The sequence below is a fragment of the Rissa tridactyla genome, chromosome 16 (genome assembly GCF_028500815.1).
Source record: "Rissa tridactyla isolate bRisTri1 chromosome 16, bRisTri1.patW.cur.20221130, whole genome shotgun sequence".
NCBI classification, from domain to species: Eukaryota; Metazoa; Chordata; class Aves; order Charadriiformes; family Laridae; genus Rissa; species Rissa tridactyla.
The window spans coordinates 9,159,240-9,182,849 of NC_071481.1; the positions used below are offsets into that span (position 1 = coordinate 9,159,240).

Below are 23,610 nucleotides of genomic sequence, written 5' to 3' on the forward strand. Positions count from 1 at the left end.
GAAATGGTCTGAAGCTGCGGCAGGGGAGGTTTAGGTTAGATATCAGGAAGAATGACTTTACTGAAAGAGTGGTCAGGCACTGGAACAGCCTGCCCAGGGAGGGGGTTGAGTCACCATCCCTAGAGGTGTTTAAGAAACGTCTAGATGTGATGCTTCAGGGCATGCTCTAGTGGCAGAGATTGTAGGTTGTTTGGTTGGACTCAATGATCTCAAAGGTCCCTTCCAACCATGAAGATTCTATGATCATGTTGCAGGTCTTACTACTCTCTCGGGAGACCGTGACTGTCCTTAGGCCATTGACTAGGGCACCCCGCTCACAGGCAGCTTGGTAGAGCAAGGTCCCTTCATTTGGCAGCCCCTCCAGCTTCTGTTCCTGGTGTTCGTGTTGTTAACTAGGCCCACCAAAAGGTACATATTTGGGGCTGGAGCGTGCGTTAGAATTGGACGTCCTTCAGGGCTTGTCCCTCGGGAAGCTGTTGGCTGCAGCACTTGGTAGCTGGAGGTCCCATGGGTGCTGACCAGTGGGTCTGGGCAGACCCGATGTGTTCATCCAGGAGGCATCTGAGAGTTGTGTGTTGAGCACGACTGTGTGTGTGATGGGAAAAAAGACCTCTCCAGAAACACCTCGGTGTTCATTGTTTTGCAAATGGCTGTGCTGGCTAGACAGTAGGAGAAATAAGGGATGGGTAGGGTGCTGATTCCTCCTGTCTTCTGGCATGCCGTTCATGTTTTTGGTGCCCACGGTGCCTTGTGGCAGTAAGTTATGCAATTTAATTATGCACCACATTAAGAAATATGTCCTTGCATACTGTAAGAAATTGCAAGCAGTCTATTCCCATTCATGTCTCCTGTATTCCTGATGGCTTTATATACCTCCCTGAGTGGTCGCTTTTCAAATGGAAGGTCCTGAGTTGATTGACTCTCCATATGGAAGCTGCTCTGTATCCCTAATCGTTTTTATCATCTCCCTCATGACCTTGTATAAGGGCGACCACCACTGCACACACTGTTAGAAACGTGGCTCCATGCAATGGCTTAATAACATTCCTGGTTTGCACTGGGCTCCTTTCTTAATAATTCCTTACATTTTCTCATTTTTTTTGATGATGGATGAGCTTTGAACTGATGTTTTCGGAGAATTATCTCTAGTGCTGCCGAGATCTCCTCCCTGCATGTTAATAGCTAATTTAGTGCCCATCATTGTGTTTGTATAATTAGGGCTCTTTTCCCCCAAGTGCATTAGTTTCCTTTTGTCACCACTGAATTTCATTTGCCGTGTTATTGCCACGTCACTCAGCACCCTGAGATCTTGCTGTCACTCTTTGCCAGTGGCTTTAACTCTGGTAAACCTGGCTCATTTGGGGACGTCAGGAGGCTACGCCATGTCACTCGTCACCCCCTGCCCCAGCCTGCAGGTGGGTGCTCAGCGTGGCTCCTTGTTCCGGCACCACGATGATCGACATCCTCAGCATCTGCATGAATAGGTGTGTTCGTGGGGATGTTATTCATGCATTATGCAGAGGTTGGTCACCCTCGGTGGGCCTGGGCTCTGGAGGCCATGAGGAAACACATCACGTTGCTGGGATTTTCTATCTGCTTGGTGGTTTTTTGGACACGTCGGGCTCTGTTCCAGATCTCAGGCCGGTTTCTGCAACCACTGTTAGGCTAGCAGAGCCACTTTATCTCTTGTCTCAGGAGGCTCTTTCGCAATGTCTGAGCAGCCGTCAGAGGAGGATTGCATCACATCACGTGCTGTGCAGAATGGTGGGGGAACGCAGCTTGGACTAGCTTGGTTGCTCAGCCCTTGGCTGGAGCTTGGCACAAGGAGATTTCAGCGATGTGGAGGGAACGCGGGGAAGAAGAACCCGAGAAGGGATCTAAGCACAGCTACATCTCAGTGCAGCGTAATAACAAGAGGATGGAGCCAAGCCCCCACCAGTGGTGACATGTCATATAGGAAGGGACGACAGCCACAAGCTGTGGTCTGAGAAGCTCAGGGTGGGCTCTGGAAAAGATGAGACAGTTCCTGAGAGAGGTTGAGCATCACCCTCCTCAGGGATTTCCAAGGCTTGGCTGCACGCAGCCACAGCCACCCTGATTTAGGGCTGGACTCAGTCATTGGTCTGGGCTGGACTCAGCCCTTCTATGAGCTGGAGACTGGCCTGGAGACCCCAGAGGTCTCTTCCCATCAGTCCTGCTGGGATGCCATGAAAAATCAGGTGCCAGGACCACGGAGCCAGCTTGACCTGAGCACTGCCTCTGCACTGGAGGTGGATGGAGTAACCTTGGCTCAGTGCTGAAGCCAGCTTGGGGTCTAAATATGCTCCTTGGGTAGTAGCGTGGCATGTGGGGACAGGAGACCACACCATGGGTCAGCAACACTCAGAGCCAGACCTGCTGTAACTAGCAGGGAGTTGAAAATCTCTTCTGAGAACACCTGTGAAACCATGGGACGTTGTGCTAAGTCACATCCCATATGAAGAGGTTGGCGTGTCCTGTAGACTGAGGTCAGAAAAATGTCTCCATGTGAGCAGACCTAGGCAAGAGGGGTGGCATCCAGTGTGGGGACACCCAGCTGCCGCAAACTCTGACAGCTGCCCTGCTCTCCACAGTTCGGGAGGGATATGAGAAATAAACCTGGAGGGTGCTGCGGAGAAGCACAAACATGGTCCCAAGAACTATGGAAAATGCCTGTCCACAAGGCACCAAAAGAGCTCAATATGCTTATCTTGTCAAAAAGAAGATTAAGAGGTGAGATGATTAGCAAGAGGAGACACCAGCTTCTAAAGGGCTTTTTAATCTGGCGAAGAAAGGGATAACAAGTGGTAGGGTTAGACTGAAGCTAGACAAATAAAAAAATTAGGCCTGTGTTTCTAAGTGATTAACCACTAGAGCAAGCTAATGAGAAAAGAGGGACTTCACCACGTTTGAGAGTGTGTCAGACAAGATGGTTCGTCGCAGGGCATTGTGCCCTAGCTGAGGACCAGCCATTGGGCTCAGCAAAAGGTGCCTGGATAAAGTGGGGGATGCCGGGGTCCAGAGCCCCCAAATGTGGACAAGCCAGCCCAGGGGGGCTGAGAAGACCCGTCAGTGCCTATAAGAGCACTGGGCAGTGAGCTCAGCAGCTGGACCCCGGGTCCCCGTGGGCAGCACCGCCTGAGGGGACTGTCATGCGGGCATTGCCAATGGCCCCTCCTGTGCCTCCCGTCCTGTGCTGGTGTCCTGGGCATTGGATGCCCGAGCCATGGGCTCTGGGCTGCCCAGCAGGAGATGCTGGTAGAGAAGGAGGGAGGTGTTCAAAGGGGTGTGAAACCTGGGCAACGACTGAGTCCAGCTGCGTGGCAGGTAGCAGTTCCTTCCCCCAGTGTCAGTGGCAGAGAGACTCCTCTTACCCTGCCTCCTGGCTTGCAGAAGGGCCTGAAGGATGCAATTCTCCAGCGCAGCATCCTCTGGATGGGCTGTCTGTAATGCCTTGCCCCAAGCCAAACCCACAGCATCCACCAGCGCACCCCAGGACACCCATCACTGCCCCACCAAGCCCCACTGCTGCATCCCGCTCCCTCCCAGAGAGCTTCGCACCAGGGGACAGTGCCACCCCTGGACCAATTTTCCATGTCCCCGCCGGTTCAGCGTCGTGCACCTGGGGCTGGCGTGACGAACCTAGCTGATTGCCTCCCGATGAATGTGGGGGCAGAGGCTGAAGGCCCCTGCTGAGTTCCCGGTGCACCCTTGCACGCCTGCTCACCTCGCACGCCCACAGGGAGGCGAAGGGCCCGGCCTCGCGCGCCGGGTTGCTGCAGCAACGGCGGCTCAGCATCCTCGCTGGGAGCTCCAGGCAGCAGGCAGGGGTGGAGAGCTTCGCTCCCACTGACCCACCGCCCTGCGGCAGGGCAGAGCGGCTCATTTGGGCTGATTTGCTTTCATTAACTAGATTAGTTGCTTTAATCTGCTGGAAGTGAGAGGCAGTTGGTCCTGCTTGGGAACATTGCAGAGGGGGCTGTTCCTGGGGAGGGCAAGCTGCAGGGGCTTGTTTTTGTGGTATCCCCTTGGCACGGACAGATTTACCCCCTCCTCCCACCCCCTCTCCACCCCTTTTCTTTGTACACATGGAATGGGTTATCCTGTCCCCTCATCAATTGCCCCCGTGCAGGTGCACGTGGCCACGCGTATACCCTTAGCCTAAATGTGTTTGCCTACGCGTGTGGCCCCCCCTCAGCCTTTTTTTTGCGTTGGACAAAGAAATGTGGCAGCAAATGGGTAGAAAACCCTCCATCGCTGGGCCAATTATTTCAACTTCCCTGGCGAAAAATGCACTTTCTTGCCCAGCTGTGTTTGGCCGGCTCCAGCAAATGGGTCTGTGGTCATCAGGGGTGATGCCCTCAAGGCAGCATGTCTCACAGGGCATGGTCTGTGCCTGCACGTGCAGCTCCTGTCCCCCAGCCATGCAGGACCTGGTGCCAGGACTGGTGGTTTCTGTGCTTTAACTCTGACCTCGACTGGAGACAGATGTAGGCTTCACCATGGTACAAAAAAAACCACTGATGGACCAAGCGTGCTCCATCTTGAAGGATGAAGGCTCCTCCCTACATCTGTCTCCAACTGCAAATAAAAATAATCTTTCCTGTGCGTTTCTTTGCTGTCTGTGCTCTGCTGTTACCCTTGCCTGGAGCGGGGAGAGCGCTTGCCCGGGGACACAAGGAGTCGGGGCAAAGTTGGGACGCAAAAGCCCAAATGCCAGCCCTGAGCTCTAACCACTCCACCTGCTGCCTCCGCTCCGCGTCGGTGCTTTTTATTTCTTGGTGCACTCCAGCTTTTGCCCAAGGATCATGCAAATGATTTGCCCCAAGGGATTTCTGGAAGCTGTTTAAGCCAGCAAATGCTGCCTTCTCCCCAGCTGTGCCATGCAACTCAGTACGCTCATGAATTTCCCCTCCCCTAAGTGCAGGAAGGGGCTGACAGATGTTAACACATGATCAGTGTCTCAGGAGAGAGGAATTAAAGCCACACTGGACCCTTCGAAGACACACATTAGTGTCAGAAATTTCTAATCAATCAGCTCAGAGCCTCCTGGGGTCAGAAGCCTCTTTGAAACTCAAATGGGGAATGGCTCCTAATGGGTTTTATTTTGATTGCTATAAATTGATTAGCGCTAAGATAAACAAGTTTTGTTTCCTTCTGAAAGCTCTAAATATGCTCTGGAGGAGGAGAAGCAGTGGAGTCTGATTGCTTCCCATTAGGACATCCTCACTTAGCTCCCACCCCATCACCAGTTTGCACCAGACACGAGACATTTTTTTTTTTCTCCAGAGCTGGCTGAAGGCGATGGGCACGTCGTACAAAGAGGCTTTTGCAGTGCCGGAGTAGGGTACAAGCTAGAGGAGAAGGTGCGAGCATCCTTGTTGGTTTTGCAGGGTGGGATCTGAAAATGTAGCTCAGTCCCTGGAGGGAATCGGTGGAGGCTTGTGTGGTGGAAAACGCGGCCATGTTTGAGGAGGAGGTTTTTGGGGCAGGTTCAGCCTCGCAGCTGCGATGCATTTGGCAGGTGCTCCATTGCAGGAGCGTTTCCTCTCTGAGGGCGATGGCGCAGCGCTCGCCGCTGTGGCTGTCACCAAACGCAGGAGGACTGCCGTGTCCCCAAGGCCCCGCTGGGGAGAGCGTGGGGCAGGCGGGTCCTGTGGCTGGGCTGAAACCGGGTGGCCGCAGGGTCTGCAGGTGGGCTGTGTGCGCGCCGGGGCTCGAGGTGGGACCCACGCACAGCACCAGTGGCTCAGGCCATGGCCCTGCGTGGGACCAGCCTGAGAGTCACTGATGGGCTCCCTGCAGCCCCCCGGGTGCTCCCTACACCCCTGCGTGTGCTCCCTGCACCCTGTGTTTAGTCCCCACAGCCTGTATGTACTCCGTACAGCCTGTGCATGCTCCCTGCAGCCCTACACGCACTGCTACGGCCCACCGTGGTCTCCCTGCACCCCTGCGTCGCTCCCTACAGCCTACATGTGCTCCCAGTGGTGTGGGACATGTACAGCCCCATATGCGTGGTCCGTACAGCTGGTGTGTGCTCCTACAACCCATGTCCGCTGCCTGCAGCTCCGTGTACGTGCCCAGCAGCCCCCGGTGTGCTCCCTACAACCCCTGTTTACTCCCTACAGTCCTTGTGTTCTCCCTACAGCCCGTGTGTAGTCCCTACAGCTCACATGTGTACCCTACAGCTCATTTGTTTACCCTATACCCTTGTGTGTGCTCCATACACCCCATATGTGCTCCCCGCAGCCCCCCGTGTGCTCCTCGCAGCTCTCCTTATGGATTATACAGCTGGGGGGTGCTCCCTACAGCCTGTGCGTGCTCCCTGCAGACCCCTCGTGTGCTCCTGGCAACCCCTTCTGTGCTCCCTACACCCCCTGTGTGCTTATCCAGCCCTGCGAGTGCTTCCCACAGCCCCCCTGTGTGCTCCTGGTAACCCCCCCCGTGCTCCCTACACCCCATGTGTGTTCCTGCAGCCCTGTGTGTGCTCCCGACAGCACATGTCCTCTCCCTTCAGTCCCGTGTGCGCTCACTACAGCCCCGTGTGAGGGTTATACAGCCCGTGTCTGTGCTCCCTGCAGCCAGCCTCTGTGCTTCCTACAATGCCGTATGTGCTGGCTACAACACGTCTGTCATCCATATAGCGTGTGTGTGCTCCTTACAGCCGTGTGTGCTCCATACAGCCGTGTGTGCGCCGTGACGCCTGCGTTCACTCCCTACAGCCCGTGTGTGCTCCCCGCAGGCTGTCTGTGCTCGCTAGAGCGCTGTTTGCGACGCCTGCAGCCCCATGCGCGGTCCGTAAAGCTGGTGTGTGCTGCCTACAGCCCTTTGTGTTCATTCTGCCGCCCCCTGCGTAGTCTTTACAGCCTGTGTGTGCTCCTTGCAACCCATGTGTGCTCCCTGCGGTCTGTGTGTGCACCCTACAGCCCATTTTTCTCCATACGTTTTCTTTGTGCTCCCTGTGTGTTCTCCCTGCAGCCTCTGTATACGCCCTTCGGCCTCGTGTGTGCTTCCCAACACCCTGCGTGCTCCCTACAACCCACGTGTGTTCCCTACAGTCTGTATGCGCACCCTGCACCCCTTTTGTGCTCCCTACACCTCCGCGTGCTCTCTGCAGCCTGTGTGTTCTCCCGGCTTCCCCGTGTGTGCTCCCTGCACTCCCCTTCTCTCAACAGCCCTGTCTGTACACCCTAATGTCCCTGTGAGTGCTCCCTGAACCGGGGTGTGCGTCCTGCAACCCCTGTGTGTTCTCCCTACAGACCTTGTGTGCTCCCTGCAACCCCGTGTGGGCTTCCGACAGGCGGTGTGTGCTCCCTGCAACCCCCCTGTGTGCTCCCGACAGCCTTTGTGCTCCACGTAGCTCCGTGTGTACTCTGTATACCCTCGTGTCCGCTTCCACCACCCGTGTGTTTTTCCCTGCAGCCCTTATGTGGTCCCTACAGCCAGTGTATCCTCCCTACAGCTCCCGTGTGCTTCCCACAGTCGCTGTGTGCTCCCTATGCATCCGTGTGTGTGCGTCCTTCTGGGGAACAGCTGTTTGGTTTTGCTTTGCCTTTCCAAGGACCCAAGGACGGAGGTGCTTGTGGTGGTGGAAAGTCACACCAAGGAGCTTGGTGGATTTTTTTTCTTTTGCTTTTGTCTCTCCAGAGTTCCCCAGCTTTTTTTTGTTTTTTTTGTGTCCCAACTATGGGCATGATGGTGGGACAAGGCAGCATCATCCTACCTAGTACCTTTTCAAGGCCAAGAGTGAGAGGAAACAAGGATGGTCCTGCATGTCCCCTGGCATGTTATGGTTGTGGAAGACAGTGGGTACCAGTTTTAGGGAGTTCTAAGGGGGGGTCCTGGAGAACGCTCAGCTTTCTGACGGTGGCACAGGGTATAGTGTCAGTAATGAGGGACAAGGCAGGTGCTCACAGGTGGTGCTGGGGTGTCAAGCTGCTCATGATGGTCTTGCTGCTGGGAGGGGATGGGGACCTCCTGGCTGTCAGTGGCTATAGTGGTTCAGGATGGTGACAGCATGTTGCTGTTGGCGGTGGCCGTGTTTCTGTGCTGGGTGGTGGTGAAGATCTCACTGTTGGTGGTGGCGAGGATCTTGCTGTTGGTGGTGGTGATGGTCTTGCTGTTGTTGGTGGTGATGGTCTTGCTGTTGGTGGTGGTGTTGAGGGTCTCGTTGTTGGTGGTGTCAAGGATCTCGCTGTTGGTGGTGATGGTGTCCCTGCTGGGAGGTGATGGGAGGCTGGTGTGTCCTGAGAGGAGGCGACCGAGTGGCGCCGCGCGCTCTGCTGTGTGTGAAGCCCAGGAGATAGGCAGTTCATATTTCTGTACTGAACAGGGAGCTGACATTAATGAACAGCTAATTAACATCACAGGGCTTGATGGTTGCAGTGTCAGCGTCCCTAATTAGTCTCGCACTAATCTGCTTTAATTAACTGTCCCTGTCGCGGTTTTAATTTAATTTTCAGCTCTAGACCAGAGAGGAGTCCTGTGAGCATCTGGGTTCCAGTACCACGTCACTGGCTGTACTGGAACAGACTGGCAGGGCAGTGGTGGCCAGCCGGGCATCCTGGCACGGGGGAGAAGGAAGGCTGCTGTGCACTGTCTGCTTGTGCTTTCCAGGGGTGAGCAACCGCTGCTGCACGGCCCCAGCACTGCTGGTCCCCAGGCATGTTGCCACCTCCAAGACAGGCTGTGTTGTTTGGACAGGGGACCACAGGCGAGCTGAGGGTCACGTCATCAGCTGCCCCCATGTTGTTTCCTACTGCTGCTTTGCCTGCATCGACCGTGTTTTATGGCATAGCGAGCTGCCATCCCTTCCCTCCTTTGGTGCAGGAGGAGAGCATGGGGTTGCCCATGATGTCTGTGCCTGCTCGAGTTTACCGTTCGTGGCCTGTAGGAGTGCATAGCCAGGGGTGCACTGCGTTGTGTGACGTCTCCTTGAGACAGGGACACAAGAAGCTGGTCACTGCTCCTCGCTTGGCCGACAGGTTTGGGTGGCCCATGGGCCTCATGCTACTGGGTACCTCTTCATTTGGCTTCAGGCATTTCTGTACCAGGAGCTCCTGGTGCAGAGCGGCCACTGAGCACTTTCCTCCTCATCACTTTTTTGGTACTTCCTTCCTGCGGGGACATCCCCTGCACCTTGTGTTAGACCAGCCAGAGACCCGAGATCTGGGCAGCAGGGCCAGCAGGAGAGCTCTGGGAACCAGCATGGGAGGAGAGCAGGCTCCACGTCCCGCTGTGATGAGCGTGAGGGTTCCCGAGGTCCTTGTGTGGGAGGGTGGGCAGAGAACAAGCTGGGGAGACACTTAGTGACGGTTTCCCGTGGGAGCACATGAAATCACAGGAACAAAAGCAGCGGGGAGAGGTACCCTAGAGAGAGAGGAGGAGGAGAAGTCACCAGGCAGGAAGAGTCTTAGCATTCTAGAGATGCTGTGAGCAGTTCGTATCTAGCCCCGACAGAGTTGCTGTTTGCACAAGAGGATCTATCGGTCCTTGTCCTCCCAAGCAGAGCTCTCCCTTGCAAGCCAACTGCAGTCGGTCTGCGTGCCCTTGCCCCTGACATTGCCTTTCAGTGGAAAACCAAGCTCTGTCTTGCAGATGGAGCCCAAAGGAGCAGGAGAGAGGAGAAGGCGTGGACTTCTCCTCGAGGAGCATGGTGCCGTGAGTTTTGCTCATGTGGCCCTAGTAATAAGGGCCTTGTTAACATACCTACTCTGCAGCATGGACCCCGCTAGGATGAAGGATGCAGATTTGTCAGCGTGGGGAAGTTTGGGGTTTTGTACTCCATTAGTGAAGATTGCAGCAGGAGCGGGCTGGGACATGCACCCCATGCTCCATCCCAGCTCTGCATTCCCCTCTCTGCTCCAGTACTGCATCCTTCTTCATCACACAGGGTACAAATCTTCTCAAACACGAGCGTCTCCCCGCAGGACCTTCTCGGGGGGCCGTGTTAATCTGTAAGAGCAAGTTGGGGCCTTTAAAGTGGGAGTTCACGCTTGGCAACGTCCCGGGGAGCTGCGCAGCCCTGGCCTTGGCTTGCCTGTCTGGATTAGCGGGGCTCTGCCATCTGTCCTGCTCCCAGCCCTGGCTGGAGCTGCTCCAGGCGCCTCACGCTTTGAAGAAAACCCTTTTCCAACCGTGGCCCCTGCTCTGAGTAACCCAGCTGCTTCCCACCTAGGCAAGGGCGGTTGCCTTCCCTGTCTCCTCCAGAGACGGAGGAAATCCTTGTGTCAGCCACAGCCTTGCTGTGGGCTTTAGGGGCGGCTCGCCTTGGGGAAAATGTGAAGGTCCCTGAAGGAAGATTTTTGGGACCCCTTGGAACCAAATGACCGTGGTGCTTGGGTAGTCTGTGGATTAAGAAGTCCAAATCTATCTGTATTTTTATACGGCTTCTGAAGGACCAGGAAATTTTTGGTCGTGCCACGCTGCCTGTGCGCGATTTTCACATCAACTCCAAGTCCGACCCAGCGTGTTGGGTACTTTCTGCCTCCTTCATCTGAGGATCCTGCTGGTCTGTTGCTGCAGCTTCATGCCGGGCTGTGACACTCAGCCCGTTCTCTGTGGCAACCTCTCTGCTTTTCAACCTGTTTTCTTTAATGCGGCACAAGGTGATGGGGACCGCTGTTTGCAGAACGGGGCTGGGAGGATGGTCAGCCTCCCTAGCGCACCGAGTGTCTCTGATCCCACTCTGCAAAGTGACCGGTAAACCAAGCCTCCTCCAAATGAAACCCCACAACACAAAGAAAATCCATCAGGGGACTTTATATGATGTCACTTGTTCCACTGTTTGCCCCGGCAGTAGTGCCATCATCTTGGCCGAGAGAGCTAAGCATCTCTTACCCCTGAAAATCATACGCCGCAGCGTTATCAGTGTGTCTGGTCCCCTGGAATGGTCTAACTGCGGCGGATTTCATAAACACCAGCACTCGCATCACAGAGTTTTCCTTGGCTGACTATTAAAGCTCTTGGGTACAAGTTATCTAATCCTGCCTGGCGTTGGGAGCTGATTGCTGATATTCTTCCTACTTTCAGGGGAAATGGAAATTTTTAAGGAAGTGTCAGTTATGAGACAATCCATCTCTATGCATGCACTATAGTACTATATATCCCTTTCTTTCTTCATCACAATGGACAATTTTGCCGTGATTTAGGGGCAGGCACATATCTTTACCATGGTTTCATTTTTCTTGCATCCTTGATTTCCATCCTGTTCCTGTTAATCTTACAGGCCCCTGTTTTTTCCACTGCCCAGTTTAGCTGCTCTTATCAACCAGTTGTATTTTGCGCTTACTAATGTAAAGCCACTGCTGCCAGTTCACTTTTTAAGGTGTATTTTTACTCCTCCACTGTAATTTCTTGGCCAGAATTAATTTTTACTGAAACAATATGAGTTGCATTTTCATGGGGACAACAACAACTTTTTTTGAGGCGATCTTGGCTATTATTCAGAGCGCTTTATTTGTACTTTCTGTCCTCCGTGGCTTTGCTGGCATCTCTTGGAACCTGTTCAGTGCTCATGCTGCATGCCTGGCATTGGCAGCGAGCCCTCGAGCGCAGTGGGAGAGCCCTGGCAATCTGGGAAGCTGGGGAAGACCCCTGGTTTACTGAGAGTTACTTTTAAATGTGCAGAGGCGGGAACAGAGTTCAACTTTCATGCAGCTGAAAACAGCCAGCGTACTCCCAACCTTGTGTTTGAGCAGCCTCATGTTTTTTCCATCTCAAGTTGCTCGCGGCGCCTTTGCAAGGCCTCTCTACTTGCCAGTGGGAGTATGAAAGCCCGGGAGTATGAAAATCTGGGAGTATGGAAGTACAAAATCTGGTGGAAGAAAGCTTTCAGGTGTGGAAGGTGCATTTTGATGGATGCAGGGAAAACCCGCCCAAACAGGGGGAATTACGAGCTGTTGAAAATTGCCTTTTCCCATCTGTGTGCTCTGAGAGTGCACGCTTGGCTCTCAGATCCTGCCACGCAATGCTGCTCCGGATGGATATAGACAGATAATTATTTGCTGCTGCTTTTCCCTTAGCAGAGCATCCTTTCGGAGAAAGTTATCAGTGAAATGAGAGCCAGGGGACCTAGGGTTCAACTGTCTCCTTCTGATGTTGATCCCTCGCAACCCTCAACACTGCGAAAACACCACTACCAAATTGACGCATTGAGTGTAGAGGGAATGCCAACGGTGGAAATCGCTCCTGGGTATTTATTCAGCCACGTATTGCAGAAGTCGTTACAGTTGTGCAAAATAGGGAGGCTTTATAAAAGATTTCCTGGAAACTAATATATAAAATCCCTACTTTTAACTCTTCTTACATGCACATCCCTGGCACATAGTGATCTTGGCACAGCCACACTGCATTTTTTCAGTGTGCGGGGTGGTCAGACCTGCTGTTTGGAAGGAGTTAGGGGTTTTGGTAGTTTTCTGTACTTGTGGTTCATTCTACAGCCCCACATCATATTTGCTAATCTCTATCAAATATATGTGTGTTGATTACAAAGCTGTGGCTTCCTTCCTGAGCAAGTTTGCAGATGACACCAAGCTGAGTGGTGCGGTTGACAGGCCAGAGGGATGGGATGTCATCCAGAGGGACCTGGATGAGCTGGAGAGGTGGGCCTGAGCAAACCTTACGAAGTTCAACAAGGCCAAGTGCAAGGTCCTACACTTCGGTTGGGACACCCCTCGTTATCAATACAGGCTGGGGGATGAGGTGATAGAGAGCAGCCCTGCGGAAAAGGACTTGGGGGTACTCATGGATGAAAAGCTTTACATGAACCAACAATGTGTGCTTGCAGCCCAGAAGGTAAATCGCATCCTGGGCTGCATCAGAAGAAATATGGCCAGCAGATCCAGAGAGAGGATTCTGCCCCTCTGCTCTGCTCTGGTGAGACCCCACCTGGGGTACTGTGTCCAGCTCTGGAGCCCTCAGCACAAGAAGGACATGGACCTGTTGGAGTGGGGCCAGAGGAGGCCACGGAGATGATCGAAGGGCTGGAGCCCCTCTGCTGTGAGGACAGGCTGAGGGAGTTGGGGGTGTTCAGCCCGGAGAAGAGAAGGCTCCAGGGAGACCTTAGAGCCCCTTCCAGTCCCTGAAGGGGCTCCAGGAAAGCTGGGGAGGGGCTGTTTGCAAGGGCATGGAGCCTTAGGACGAGGGGCAATGGTTTAAACTAGAGCAGGGCAGGTTTAGATGAGACATTAGGAAGACGTTCTTTCCACTGAGGGTGGTGAGACACTGGCCCAGGTTGCCCAGAGAGGTGGTGGAGGCCCCATCCCTGGAGACACTCAAGGTCAGGCGGGATGAGCCTCTGAGCAAGCTGATGTAGTTGAAGATGTCCCTGCTGACTGCAGGAGGGTTGGACTAGATGGCCTTTAGAGGTCCCTTCCAACCCAACACATTCTTTGATTCTACGATTCCTTGGACTTCTGTACTCCCTGCCCAGCCTCCAGCATCTAGCTCGTGTCAGTTGAAAGAAAGGTTGAACATGTCTGGGGTGAAGCCGTAGCAGAATCAGGTTAAGATCTTATGGTCCCCTGGATTGGTGATACGATGGGACAGGTTGACCTAAGATGAGGCTGTGAATACGCACTAGCCTGGATGTCCAAATCTGGTCCTGGGAATCCAGGGACCCCAAACGCGGCGACAATGCCAGCAGGGGATAACCCTACCACAAGGCCATCTACATTTTCCAAATAATCTTGTCAAACAAGGGGAAAGACGAGCTCTTCTAGAGGGGTTTTGTTTGCCCTGCTTTTATCCTTCATCCCTCGGTCCTACTGACAGCCCCTGTGCATACAGGGCGTTGTTAGTGCAGGAGCCATCGCGCTGCCGGGTCCTGTCTGTCCTATGTGTGGGGGGGGAAAACACCACGCGGCTGTGTACTGCAAACGCCATGAGCAGACGCACGAGAGCTTGGGGGCTGGGGAGGGTCCCTGGGGAGGGAAGGGTTTAGGAGGAGGCGCTCAAATGGCTTTATTGCTGCCATTTTCAAAATTTCTACTGCTCAGGTCAGCGTGCTTAAAAAGAATCGCTCTCCCCATCATGAATCCTTCTGATTACGATAATTTGCGTGTTTCATTTCATTAGCAGTGCTGAGGTAGCAAGCTGACTGCTCCTAAATAACGCTGCAGATAGACACAGCGCAGAAATGAGGACAGGTGCAGTGACAGACACCAGTGCCCTTGCTATACCCTCTCTAGGGTAGGAGACGTGGCTCGTGGTCAGCCTTGCTGTCCCAACACTCCTTCTCCAACCCTGGCTTAAAGCTGACCTTCCCCCCCCAGGGATGGGTGTCTCAGAGGCTATCTGTGCATCCTTCTCTCCTCTGGAGCCGGGGGTTTCAAAGGAAAACCAGCTTTTCGGCAGATCAGCTGGCTGGAGGCACAGCTGATTTTGGTTTCTTCTTGCAGTTCCCTTCGCAGGCTCAAAACCCAGTGGTTCAAAGTCCATCGTACCATGTTGCTGCAGCAGCTCATCGCTGGATGGAGCTGCTGCAGCTCAGGTGATTCGGGCAGCCTTGAAGACGTTCAAGGGCCAGAAGTGTGCCTGTTCGGACATGAGCGAATCAGAGGTGGCAGGGACAGATGATGGACCTCCAAAATGGAGCTGGAGTCACAGGGTGGCACCGTGGTCCGTGTGTGGTGTCAGCACCAAGTGACACTGCTCCAGGGAAGGGGACTGTCGCTTTCAAGTGTGATTGATTTAGCAGCGTCGGTGAATTTAAGCAAAGTAAAAAAAGCGAGGTTTATTTTCCCCAGGCTGCTCCTACAAACAACTGCTTGACCTTTGCGCTCCTGGTGTAAGTGGCTCTTTTTTTGCCTTCAGGCCAGCAGTGCGTTTGCATAACCCCGTTCGCTGTGCTGATACCCCCACAGCCGGGCAGCGGTGGTCCGTCGAGCAGGGGGCAGGCTGGGCATACAAAAGCTTGAAAAGTGGAAGCTCTGTTGGTGACGGGCAGCTAGAGGACTGGAATGCATGCCAGTGCCTTGGGAGAGGCTTTGACTGTCTCCGAGGATGTAGATCTGTGCACCTTTCTGAGCCCTCCTTCCAATACTTGACCTCCCTCATGATGAAAAACGCTCTCCTTGTTTCAAGCTGGAATTTCCCATGTGCCACCTTGAGCCTTTTCCTGCCTCTGAGAGCCTGGCTCCATCTTCCTGACACCCTCTTGTTGGGTTGCTGAAGGCAGCAGTTAATTCTCTCCTTTGCCTTCTCTCCTCCAGGCTCACGTCTGACCCTCAGCCCATCTTCGTACCACGGGCTCCAGCCCCCAGCCATGTCGGTGGCCTCCCCTGGAGCAGCTCCAGTGTCTTCCTTGCACTGGAGAGCCCCAAACTGGAACAGTGTTCTGTGCAGATCTCCCAAGTGCCAGACCACTTGTGCCAGAGCACTTGTGAGCTTCTTGTGGAGGAAAGCTGGTTTTCCTTGGGTTTTGCTCCCCATAAGTACGTAAGCAGACTTCAGGGCATTTTGGAAAGTGGAGGTGGGACAGTGTGCAGCTGCCCTGGGTGCTGCCTGCCTACAGCTTCTGCACTCGCTGCAGGCTGGGAAGGAAAGTTACTGTGCAACGACACCCCCAGTGATTTAAACCACCATAACTAACCATTTTTAATCAGTCCTTGTGCCAGCTCCACTCAGCACCTAGTGCTGACAAAGAACAATGTTGTCATCTGGAAAGCGGCTGCTGGCACTTAACCAGCTGGCGTGTTTTAAACTTGTCTAAACTGGGTGCTAAGCAGCATTAAAATGTAATGATTAAACATGCCCACTCCAAGTTTTCCTGGCTACTTCCACCTCGAAAAGCTGCCTGTGCCCTGGAAAGGCTCCCCTGGGACCTGCACCTCGAGGGGGTCTGCAGAGTGCCTGGAGAGGAGAGCGTGGGGTGGGAGGGCGCTGGTCCTCATGCTATGGGACATCAAGGCAGAGCAATTTGGGAACAGTGCCATCAACACTTCTGCGTGCTGGGTGCAGGGGTTGGAGCCTCTGGGTCAGGTAGGGATGTCCTTCAGAGACCCGATCTCAGACTCTGACCCCTGACCCTGAAACCTGTGCCTCCAACATCTGGGATGAGGGGGTTGGGTAGAAGCAGGCGATTTGCAGATAAAAACATTGAGCAGCCACAGATGCACTTGGGAGTCCCCGAAGGTGGAGGCACAAGTCCGCTCAGGGGCCTGATCCTGGCTCTGCTCGCACCTGGAGACCTGCAGACATTGGACGGTCCTTGGCTGCTCCGGTCCCTCACGTCTCCGTGGTCCCGGTGGACATGCATGGCTGTCCCCGGTGGTGCTGGAGGAGTGACTCCGGATTTGCACCAGGACCAAGAGGGCTGGGGAGACCATCCACTTGAAGAGCTCTCATCCAGGAAAAGCTCCCTTTTTATTTTCGTGTTTCCTTTAGGATTAAAGCCATTCTCCTCCGGCTCGAAACATGGAATGTTTGTCAAGTTTATGAGGGCTTTTAGAGAGGCTTTTAGAGAGTACAACGTACCCCTTCTTTTATAGGGCTGAGATAAGATTATCTTTGTTTTAACACCAATTAAAGCAGGAAGGGTTTATAGGATTAGGGGTTTTCCGTCAGTGCAACTTTGATGTCACCACTTGCTTGCTTGGTTTGCTTTTTTCCCTGTGTTAAAAGGTTGGGAGCCATTCCCGTAATGGTTAACATACCACCCTCCGGAGGCAGAGCTCTCCCAGGCAGAAGCTTTGGGGAACATTTAAACAAGACCAAACAAAGTAACAAAACGTGAAAGTCCTAAATTCTTCTGGAGACCACTTGGAGAAAGCTGGCTTACCGTTTAAACAACTGCTCTTTCAGTATGAAGCGCTGGAGTGTTTACATCTATTGAAAAAGGACATGCTGCTTGCCCGAAAAGCATTTTTTAAAATATCAAAATAAAATAAATTACTGTATTGTAAGGAATCTAAAACAGAAACAAAAACCACATAGAGTGTTTCAGTTAGAGGCTGGGATACACATCAGTCCGTCCTCTGCACCAGAAGAAAACCAGTGGCTGAATAAGGAGAACGTGACGTTTGGTGTATCTGCTAGCACATAACGGCACAGAAATAACCTCGTGGCTCGGCACCTCATCTGGCACAGGCTGACATTGCTCCAGGCGAGTCACCCCGGGGCTCCTGGGGCAACGTCTTTTCCCAGCACCTGAAGCTCTAGGTCCTTAGGTGCGTGCCAAGATGCTGAGACAAGGTTTTGAGGTTGAAACTCTGCAGGTGTTGACAGTGTCCTGATCACCCTGTGTGCTGGGACTGGGATTGCTCCTAGACTCCGATAGCCCCAGTGTGGTGGGTGTCGTGCTTCAGGAGAGCACCACGGGCAGCTGAGCTTGGCCTTGGAGCTACGTTCCAGAGTGCTTTTTGGTGTCTGCAGGAGCGAGGACATCCAAAGCATCTGCTGCCACCAGAGCTATGAGGGCCCTGGACAGGCTGGATCGATGGGCCAAGGCCAACTGTAGGAGGTTTAATAAGGCCAAGTGCCAGGTCCTGCATTTCGGTCACAACAACCCCAAGCAACGCTACAGGCTTGGGGCAGAGTGGCTGGAAAGCTGCCCGGCAGAGAAGGACCTGGGGGTGCTGGTGGAGCCAGCTGAACATGAGCCAGCAGTGTGCCCAGGTGGCCGAGAAGGCCAACAGCATTCTGGCTTGTGCCAGGAATAGCGTGGCCAGCAGGAGCAGGGAAGTGATGGTGCCTCTGTACGCGGCACTGGTGAGGCCTCACCTCGAGTGCTGTGTTCAGTTCTGGGCCCCTCTGTACAAGAGGGACGTTGAGGTGCTGGAGCGTGTCCAGAGGAGAGCTACCAGGCTGGTGAGGGGTCTGGAGACCAGGGCATATGAGGAGAGGCTGAGGGAGCTGGGCATGTTTAGCTTGGAGAAGAGGAGGCTGAGGGGAGACCTCATTGCCCTCTACAACTCCCTGGAAGGAGGGTGGAGAGAGGTGGGGGTTGGCCTCTTCTCCCAGGGGAATAATGACAGGACCAGAGGAAATGGTCTGAAGCTGCGGCAGGGGGGGTTTAGGTTAGATATCAGGAAGAATGACTTTACTGAAAGAGTGGTCAGGCACTGGAACAGCCTGCCCAGGGAGGGGGTTGAGTCACCATCCCTAGAGGTATTTAAGAAACGTCTAGATTTGGCACTTCAGGGCATGCTCTAGTGGCAGAGATTGTAGGTTGTTTGGTTGGACTCAATGATCTCAAAGGTCCTTTCCAACCATGAAGATTCTATGATTCTATTCTCCTGACCTGTAAACTCACCATCTGGTTTCAGCTTCACCCAGGGACACTGGGCTCTGGAAGTGAGCCATGACCCGTGCCTTTGGGGTTGCGGTCACCTGCAGTCTTCAGCAGTGTGACGAACATGTCGCCTTTGGGTAGGGAAGTCTTCTCCCTTCGGGTGTCCACTGAACAGCTCGAGCAGGAGAAGTGCTGGATTACGGTACTCGCCGTCTGTAATCTGAGGCTGTTGGGAGCATCCCCATGCTCAGGCAGGGACAGAAAGCTTTCATTTCTCTTTAAGAGCCCCCGTGACAGCTCGGGAAGGCTGAACCAGGCTGACCGGGCAGGTAAGAAATTCCAGGCGTTTCTCCCTGACAGCCGAATCCCGTCACCACTGATGGATGTGCCGCCCAGAGCAGGTCGGCGGGGGGGCTCGCAGGTGTGTGTGCCCACAGGTGCGGCGGTCTCACCAGATGCTTGAACTTCTGAGCAGTGCTAGCACGGAGATGACCTTGCGAACCCCATGGAAGCTGCAGGAGGGATTTGCTGGCAAGCCCCCAGCACGAAGCCTCTCCCAGGCCAGGGCTCAGCCCTGCTGCGGGTGCGAGAGCTGCGCTGGGAGGGAGCTGCAAGGGTTTGGATGAGGGCGCTTGCTGCACAGGTTGTCCTGGCCAGCAGGCTGGTGATGCTCTTGCAGGAGAGCAGGGGACTGTAACTGCCTGGCGTTGGCCCAGGCTGTGCTGCAGAGTTGGTGGATGATGACCAGCATTGCTTTGTCCCGTGGTGTCCAAAAGGCCCATGTTGTTTTCTCAATCTTTGGAGCTTGTTTGAGCTGGCCTGAGGACAGCTTTGCTAGAAGGTTCAGGGACTTTTTGTCCCTTGCAGGACTTTCCCATGTGCTCTTTTGGGGAGCTCCCAAAACAGGGTATCACTCTGCCCTGCTTGGTCCTCTCCAAGCCTCTGTGACACCCCAGTGCTAAGGTCCTGTCACAGCCCCGTGCACCCTGTGCTGCCACTCTGTGCCTGCCCATGCACCAAGCGAAAGGGTGGATGATGGTGAGAATAAGACATAGTCTCTTAAACCAAGCAGCTGGTGGTGACCTGCAGACAGGCAGGGCGCAGTGCATCAGCTGCGCTTCCAAGGGGGGTTGTATCTGAAGGAGCCCTGGCCTGAAGCTGGGAGGCAGATGAGGTGGCTTGGGGACCACCTCTGGGGGGCTCTAGTGTAGGGCATGTGGGTTGTGGAGTCCTGGCACCTCCAGCTGTGAGGCCACAGCGGTGGTGCTTGTGTGCTGGGGAGCTGAAGGCAGCCACAGTCTTCAGCTGAATCTCCCCCAGGGAAGGAGATCCACCACCCCTCTGTCACCTGTCCCAGAGCTGCACCATCTTTTGGAAAAGGAGCTTTTCCTAATGTCCACTCAGAACTTGTGGTCCTCGTCCCTGGGTACATAGCCTGGCACCCTGTGAAGTGTTTGGGTCTGTCATCTTTGCATCTGCCCCCAGATAGCTGCAGTTAAATTCCTTCCTTGCCCCAGTTAACCCATCCCAGCTCTTTCCACCTCTCCTCGTGTGCCCGGTGCTCCAGGGCTGGCCATCTTGGTGACCCTGCACTGAACTCTCCTGTTCCTCCATATTGCCCTTGAACCGGGCAACCCCAAACTAGTTGTGGCAGCATCTTCAGTGCCTGGCAGGGGAAAACACCTCCCTCGATGTATTGGCCACGCTCCTCCTGGCATGGCCCAGGATATTGTTTTCTTTATTCTCCGTAAGTGCAAATCGCGGGCACCCATTCGGCACAGGGTCGATGTAGGGCCAGTCCCACGGTGCGTGGCCAAGGAAGCCAGAGGCTTGTGTAGGATTTTTAGGGCGATTTAGCATGCCAGAGGGAGTGCAGAGGGCCATGGGAGAGGGCTCCCAAAAGCACAGGGAGGGCAAGAGGTAGGATGCAGCCAAGGTGACCGGCTCTGGGGTCGCACAGCACCAGGGATGCTGGTGATGCCGAGATGCAGAGCCAGCCAGCCTGCCCCCTGTCTCTGGCCCCGGAGGGAGAAGAGAGGCAGCTGGGAGATAAGGCCGGGGATTTAAGACTCTTGGCGGATCCTAACTGACAGAGCCAGGGCTGCCTGTTTTCCATCAGCCATTAAAAACGCCGTGCTCGAGTGGAAGGAGCCCTGCTGCCAGGAGGAACAAAGCCAGGCAAAGGGAGCCGAGGAGGACCCGTCCTCAGAGCCTTTAGCACAGACCGAAAGTGCCATTTTCGAAACTTTTATTGCAAGAGAGAGCTGTTGGCTCTGAGCCGTTTGCAGAAGCGGTCTGGGGTGGGCTGCAAAGGCCAGGGCAGTTTTTGTTGCCGAGGAGCCTGTTTGGAGCCTGCTCAGCTCACACCGGATCCGTTAAAAAGTTGGTTAGAGGGAGGCGCTGGGGCACAGGAACAGCAAACAGGGAGCCCCTCCTCGGCCCCTCCAGCCCTTTGGCCAAAGGCTTTTCCTTCAGGCTGAGCCGCGGGATGCCTTTCCCTGCCGAGCTGGCTCGGGGCAGGCGGTGTACGGGGAAGGAGGGCTGGAAGCCTTATGCCAGCGCTGCCTCCAGCAGCAGATGCTGCAGAAGTGGCCTTCCCTCCCAGATCCCTGGCATGGTCCTCCTGCAAGGGAGGGCAGGACCCCTCACGGGTCTTTCTCCATGGCGTTCCCTTCCCAAAACACGTGCTTTTCCAAGCAGACCACCTTACCGTGCCCTGGGAATGAGTGGATGGGAAACGGGGGCACCCGGTGCTGCTCAGGCGTTCCCAATCTTGTTGGAGAAAGCTACAGCCAGTACTGTTAGCAAACCCACTGCTGTCTCTGAGCCGTACCCTAGCGAAGCAGCCATCCATGCCTGTGTGCAGCAGTGAGGCAATTAAAGGTCCATATGTTTCCCGTGAACCCCTATTAGCATCCTCCGATTGGTGCTGGAGATGCGGGAACCCACCACGTGGGAAGCTGCAAACCGCCCCTGCTTCAGTGATGGGGCCAGAGCTGCTGTCATGGTAATCGCCCTCCTGGGATGAAGTATGCCCTGGTAAAGTAGAAATTTCTGTGCTTGCAGTGGTTCAATTCCCTCTTTCCAAGCAGGAGTTTCAAGGGGTGCTCTGCCCCTGCCCTTGTTGCGAGCCTAAGGGGAAGCAGCACGTCCCAAAGCTGCCGTCACCACCTGGGGCAAAAGACTGGGGTGTCCTTGTGTTCTTCCAGCAAGTGGTGAGAACATCCACGCCATTCGAACAGGAAGGGGGTTAGCCCCCGTGCGAAGATTTCAGTTTTGATTTGCTGTTTACTCTGGAAAGAAAAAATTGGGTGGCTTCCAAATTAAAAGCTGTTTTCTCACCCAGAGGAAGAACTGGAGGGAACAAACCAGTTCTGAACGCTACGTTCATTTATTTTACTTCTGGAGGTTGTCATTACTTGAGAGAGAAAAAAAAAAAATAAAAAAGGACTTTGCATCAAATTTCAGTGATTTTCCTGTCTTTTCAGCATGATTTGAGAGAAGTTCTGATTTTCCAGGATTTTTTTACCCCATGTCGGTGTGTGGGACCTCCAGGGGAGGAAGAAAGTTCCCCAAACTTCTGGCCATGTTTTGATGGCACGTACAGAGTTCTAGCATCCCGGCCTGGCGTTTTTGGTGGGCAGTTGTTCATCCCCTGGTTTTTGCCCTGCCCTAAGAGCAGCTCACGCAGAAATACTAATTGCAGCCATCAGCCTGTGCCTGGCCAGACCTGGGGAATGTTTTTTGTCTCTTGGGGCCAGCCGCGAAATCTCAGCAGCGCACGCATTTTTTGATCTATCTCTGTCTTGATGCAGAAGCAGCCTTACAGGAAAGCTGTTATTTTTAAAATAAGCCTTGGGAAGGTGAGAGAGGCCTGTGTCTTGAAACATCTTTGGGCAAATGGCCCTATATTTCACCCTGGATGTCAGACTAGAGTAATTCTGTGTGTTAGTCTTACTGTGTTTCAAAAATCGGTATTAGCACGGGGACCCTGTTATTGTTTCAGCCGCAGAGCCACCATCACTTCTCTGTCACGGATAACTACACAGCCACCACCTCTCCCAACAGCTTAGCACCCTCTGAGGTGGGTTTGTACCGAGGGACATGCTAGGAATAGGGTCAGAAATGGAGTCAAACCCTTGGGGACAGGGGACAGCGAGGGTGGAAAGGTCCAGGAACACGAGGAGAAGACGGTTTTTCAACAGGTCCCTTGACTGCAGGAAGCAGAAGGGACTTTGCAAGCAGGAAGGCTGGTGGTATTTTTCTACAGAGCCTTTCTCGTTGGAAACTCAAGATAATTTTGAAGGAAGGGAGATGAAAAGTGAAAGAAAAGAAGTTCTTTTTTCTTTCGAATAAAAAAATAGATACTTCTCAGTAGTAGCTCTTGCTTACAGCAACCCCGCGCGTATGTTTTTCCCAGGCTGTTTTTCTGATCCGCCTCATTCTTGAAAGCCTTGGCAGTGAACTGAAGTAGAAGTTTGTTTAACTCGTTTCAGTGCAGAAACCACCTGCCACCCCCCAGGCTCTTCGTGCTGCACAAGAAATTAACAGCGGTGGAAAGTCACAACCAAGAGTAATCGCCAAGAGCCGTGCTGGGAAATGCTCATAGACGAGCTTTTGCTTTGGCGTTGGTGATCCTTTGACTTGGAAAGGACTTTATGGTGTTTAAAGCTTTACAGTGGTATTTTTAGCCACCTGTGCTGTATCTGTTAAAACTGTATTTCACCCTGCGGTCCAGCCTTCACCACCCGTCTGCCGTAAGCACCGTGCGCCCCTCGTGCCACCCTCACCCACCGTTCCTGGCTGAACACACGGTTTTTTGGAGTGGCTGTTGCTAGAGGAGCATCTGCTTCGTCTGTGAGTGGCTTAGGGGCCCGAGCCCCAGTAGAGGCAGACCCCCGCGTGCTGCCGCCGGTTGTGGCAGAGATGACAATTTGCTTATGATACTGAGTAGGGAGGCCAAGGCTGTGGAGAGCTGCAAAAGGACCTTATGAGATGGCATGACTGGGGAAGGAGAAGGCAATTGGAATTCAATAGACATGAGGTGATGCAAATGGGAGAAAACAGCCCCAACTTCACGCACACACGGACAGAGAGAGGCTGTGAGTCGGCCTGATGTCTCTCAGGAGTGAGACCTTGGGGCTACATTAGGTAGTCCCGTTGGTACGTTGGCGGTTAAAAAATAATTTGGACATTGCTAATTATGGGAAAAGAGTAGAGAATAAAATAGTGAAAGTTGTTATGCAGCTTGCTCGGGGCATGGCAGAGGTTTGTGCGACCCTAGGGGTCGTGGAGATGGAGGATGGTGATTGAGTGTTCATTGCATCAAATGAAATGGCAGCTTCGAAGCAGAGGGCAGC

The 23,610-nt window shown here is 53.8% G+C and overlaps 1 protein-coding gene across 4 annotated transcripts in view; it reads left to right on the plus strand.

Moving 5' to 3' along the window:
- Positions 1-23,610, plus strand: part of EPHB2 (EPH receptor B2) — a 139,555-nt gene that overhangs the window by 59,708 nt on the left and 56,237 nt on the right. The window lies entirely within an intron of this gene.